The 5093-nt window shown below is 46.4% G+C and overlaps 2 protein-coding genes across 4 annotated transcripts in view; one reads left to right on the forward strand and one right to left on the reverse strand.

The window, feature by feature from the left end:
- The window catches only part of Snx14 (sorting nexin 14), a 224519-nt gene that overhangs the window by 101185 nt on the left and 118241 nt on the right, over positions 1-5093 (reverse strand). The gene's annotated exons all lie outside the window — the stretch shown is intronic.
- Nt5e (5' nucleotidase, ecto) overlaps positions 1-5093 on the forward strand; it is a 44722-nt gene that overhangs the window by 4029 nt on the left and 35600 nt on the right. The gene's annotated exons all lie outside the window — the stretch shown is intronic.

Consider the following 5093-nt stretch of genomic DNA (forward strand, 5'->3'; position numbering starts at 1 on the left):
GTTAATCTCTGTATCATTACTCCTTCTGAATAAAAAAAAATGATATTTTTATTTTCATGTATGTGTACCAGATGTGTGCTGGTGCCTGTGGAAGCCAGAGCCTCCGGAAATGGAGTTACTGGAAACTGTTAGCCACCTGATATGAATGTTGGACACCAAATTCCTGTCCCCTGCAAGAGTAGCAAGTGCTCTTAAGAGCTGCGCCATCTCCTCAGCCCACTTTCTTACCTATCCAGCTTGTCAGGTGCTTGTGTCTTTCTAACAATTGGACATCTCAAAAGTTTCCTTTAGTAAGTAAGTTTATGAATCTTGGCCTTCCTCTGCAGCATCTGATGTCATGTTTACAGATTTTTCTTCCCTTTGGTCATTGGATTTTGCTTTATTTAGAAGCACTCAAACTTTGATCTATGGTCGATTTTAGACATAAATTTGATGATGCTCTCGTGCCTGTCAACGTTCGACTCTGGGCCTCTTAGAACAGAAACCCTTCACGGAGTATATTCAAACCATCAAAAAATTCTTGTCTGTTTTGGCCTGTGCTCTGGAAAGCCTGTGGAACAATTCCCTACTTTATAAGCACAAATCGCCAAGACTCTCACTGGGAAAGCAATTGCTGCTCTCTGCCTTTTAGGACCTCAGCCTGTGAGAACTGTTTTAGTTCCTCTCCAGCCAACAGGTTAATGAGGGGCTGAAGCAGCATGTCCCTGAGGCTCTTCTCTAAAGACAGGCAGTCCTGAGGAATGGTTTAATGCTGTTAGGTGCTTCCCGTTCAGTGAGGAGCACAGGCGTGGAGGCCTGGACTTGGTGAAACTCAGATAAGATTGAGAGATAGAGCTCACGGAGTGAGGGGAAGTTTAAGCTCCTGCGTCTGTCCGGTGGTGGGGGCCTGGCCTCTAGGTGGAAAGTGACTGTGGCCTCCTGCTCTTTAAGCAGAAGAAGTTTCCAAAGTGTCAAGAAGTGTCTTTTGTTATTCATAATGAGCCTTTGTGGTAATAGCTGAGGCTAATACTTTAAGCTAATGGGGTTGCTTTTGAACGGGGACTCAGATAGCCTCAGGGTGGAACTCAGTGCTGAGAAGTACCTAATGCATAGGTCGGAGGGTTGCCTCATCCACTGCCTTCAGGAAAGTGGGGCGGGACTGGAGATTAAGTTCTGACAGGCTCTTAAAAGTGGAATTTGACGAGCTCTGAAGTTGCTGAGCGATGGAGTTTGTGTAGGGTGGGGTGCCTGAAGAGGCACGGAGGCTCTGCTGGTCCTATGCTCTGTGCCTTGCCCTGGACAGTGATTGCCTTTGGCTATTCCTAGGTGTCTCTTTCATAATAAACCAGCAATAATAACTCTCGAGTTTCCATGAACTCCTCTAGGTAATTGTCAGATGGGAGCAGGGGGCCTTGGAGACCTCTGATTTGTAACTAGTCCGTTGGAAGTACAGGTGGCCCAGGCCTCTGGACTGGGTGTCAGAGTGGGCACAGTTTTGTGTGGTGGAGCCCTGCAACTTGTGGGAAACTGGACTATGTTAGGATAAACAGTGTCGGGATTGAATGGCTGAGTGTTACGGAAAATTGGAGAAATGGTTGATGCCAAAAACAAAAGCAGAGCAGAACAAAGTCCTCAGCATGTGTGAGAACCTGAGTGTGAGCCCCATAAATCTGGTCGGGGGCAAAGCAGGGGAGGGAAAAAAGGGTCATGTGGCAGTGAAGGTTGGAGCCCAGAATAATAGTACAAAGTTCACAGGCTAGTTAGCCTGTGACATCACATGGCAGAATCAGGAAGAGCAGTCTTGCCTCAAGGTAGAAAGAGTATTGACTCCCAGAAGTTATCTTCTTACCATCACACACACACACACACACACACACACACACACACACACACACACCACCACCACCACCACCACCACCACCACCACCACACTACATCACATCACACTATAATAATAAATTAACTTAAAGATTAAAAAAAACCTCAGCTGCTTAAAGAAATCATTTGGGAAAGAGGAGCAGAAAAGTATGAGCAAAGTAAGAAGAGGGGGATAGAAACAGGCCAGGCAGCAATCTAGAGATGCAGTAAAGACTGCACTATGGTCACCTAAAAGGCTGGATCCACTAGCAACCAATTTCAATAGGAAAGCAATCTGGAATACGCCTCAGAGGATGCATCTGCTATTTTTCCGTTGCTGTGATAAAATACCATGACCTTCTTAAGGAAGGATGACTTTGTTTGGGCTCACAACTGCAAAGGGAAAGTCCCAAATGGTGGGAGAAGCATGTCACCAGGCAGCTAAAAAGGAAGTTGGGCAGTCACACAAAGCAGAGAGAGAGAGAGAGAGAGAGAGAGAGAGAGAGAGAGAGAGAGAGAACTAAAGTGAGGCTGACTGGAGTGTGAATGCTCCTTGTCGTAAATGTTCTGTCCTGCAATCTTCCCAAACAACACCACAAACTGGGGGACAAGTGTTCAAATTTGTGAGCCTGTGAAGGTTTGCTTTTCATTTAAACCACCACCAAGGACCCTGAGAGTGACACTGGCTAGCCTAAGTTCTCTCCCTACCATTTAGCATCTAAGGACAGTTTTCAGACTGCTTTCTTTTCATATCTTTATTTACTTTTCCTGTATGAATGTTTTGCCTTGCATGTATGTCTGTTCACCGGGTGTGCCTGGTCCCTGTGGAGGTTAGAAGAAAGTATCAGATCCTGCAGAGTACCTGTGGGTGTTGAAAATGGAAGCAGGAGATCTGTCCAAGAGCAGCCAGTGCGCCTAACTGCTGAGCCATCTCTCCATCCCCTTCCCAGGTTGATCAATGCCATCTCTGTATCCGTAGTTACAGATATAGCCTACGTGACCCTCCCCATAGGTGCATAGGTGCAGAAGAGCTCACACTGAGAAGCGCTTGGCAATGTTCATCATGGAGAGGACTCTTTGCTCATAGGCTGTGGTTGGGGATGGCTCAGAAGAGGGTTTTGTCTTAGTTATGGCTTCTGTTGCTGTGACAAAGAAACCATGACCAACCAAAAGAAACTTTGAGAAGAAAGGGTTTATTTCGTCTTACACTTCCAGGTAACAGCCCGTCCCTGAGCGAATCAAGGAAGGAGCTCAAGTAGGGCAGGAACCTGGAGGCAGGAACCTGGAGGCAGGAACCATGGAGTGGGTGCTTGCCGGCATGATAGTCCTGGGTTACTCAGACTTGCCAATAGGCAATCTAAATGGAAGCATTTTCTCAATTGAGGTTCCTCTCTCCAGATAACTTCAGCTTCTGTCAAATTAGCCAAAACAAACTCACAAAAGCAAAACCACCTAAGCAGGACAGGTATAAAGCAAAGATGTCTAAGAGGGCTTGAGCCTGTGGCATCAAATATTGGGTAGATAGCCTTTGATATTCCTCCATAAGACCATTGGTTCTTCTATTTAAGCTTCTCCCTGTGCTTTCTGTTACTATTGTAAAATATCTGAGATTGGATGTTCTATAAGAAAAAGAGGAAACACTGTCACTCACTTCTGACTTCTGGGAATATCAGGTCAGGCTGTTCCACACTCCTTGCTGATGGGAACTCACAGGGTTCTGAAGCAATGCTAGACCTCACATGAGGAAAGGGCCTTATGCAAGATACACAACGTAGTTTTTATAACAGAGCCACTCGTGGGACAACCCAGTAATCCATTCATCCATTAAGCTATATGAGGATTAATCCATTTATGACCCAATGCATCCTAAAGATTCTACTTCTTGATACCACACAGTCGAGATGAAATTTCAATTTGAGTTTCGGTGGGAACGGTCAAACCACAGACACGTTTGATAGTGGAGCCTGATATTTCAAGGTCTAACCGGAGATGCTGAGCTTGCAAGACAAGCTCCCAGCCACTAAGCTCGCTCCAGCCTCGACACTCTTCAGGTTTGACGTCTCAGTTCTTGCACTTGTCAGCTGTGTGAGTTTGGAAGTGGACTCTCCATCCACAAACTAGGTTTAGAGAGTGTGGGCTCCTTCGTGTTCTCAGGACCTTAGCTCCTGCCCCCAGCCCTCTGCCTATTTCTACTCTGCCAATGTAACTCAGTGTGTCTTTGAACTTAATTTTACACTTAAGGGTAAGTTTGCTTGGTGACTTGGTTCTGCCTCCCAGATCTCACAGATACTTGGGGATAAGGCAACCATTTCCCAGTGGAGAGATAACCTGAGCCTCCTCTCAGGCCCCTCCTTTTGGGCACTGTCTTCAAGTGAAGAAGGTGTCCAGAGAACTCTGCGGAAAACTACTCTCCTGCTCTCAGACAAGACGCACTTGAGAAGAGGAGAGGCAGCAGCCTACTTCCAGACTGTTGCTTCGAAGCTATTTATTCTGCCCACAGATCTTCATGGAATGCCTCTGGGTGCCAGCTGGGTACCAAGTGCTTAGAACAATGCACAGGGAGTGAAACAGTGCTTAGAGCTCATTTCCAGTGGGTAGTGCCCATGCAGGCTCTTCGTAATCACAGAGCAGGACTAGGTTAGCGCTACTAAAGCATTAAGTGGAGAGAAAGGGGCCAGCAGGATGGGGCCTGCTAAGAGCACTTGCCAAAAGGGAAAAAAAGAACCCTAACAATCCAAGTTCAAGCCCCAAGAAGATGAAGAGAACTGATTCCACACAGTGGTCTTCTGACCTCTGCACACATCTCCACATACACAACATGTCTCTCTCTCTCTCTCTCTCTCTCCCTCTCTCTCTCTCTCTCTCTCTCTCTCACACACACACACACACACACACACACACACACACACACAGATAGAGAGAGAGCATTTACATTCAAGTGCTTACTAGGCCTCTCTTATTAAGGGCACTCTCAGAATGTTTGGAGGGAATGCAAATAAGCAATGTCCACGTAAGAAGCTTGGAAGACTTAGTTGTAGATGACAGTTTGATCCCGGCCCCCAACTCCCTTCCCATGCTAAGAGCTAAACCCACATAAGTGTTTTGTTTAAGAAATAAAAGTGGGCCTGTGAGATGGCTGTGTGACCTGAGTTTGTTCCCCTGAACCCGCATGGTGGAAGGAGAGAACTGACTCCCACAAGTTATCCTCTGACTCTCACACATGTGCCCACACATAAATTCATTACAAACGCAATGAA

This window comes from Rattus norvegicus, chromosome 8 (assembly GCF_036323735.1).
Source record: "Rattus norvegicus strain BN/NHsdMcwi chromosome 8, GRCr8, whole genome shotgun sequence".
Taxonomy (NCBI): Eukaryota; Metazoa; Chordata; class Mammalia; order Rodentia; family Muridae; genus Rattus; species Rattus norvegicus.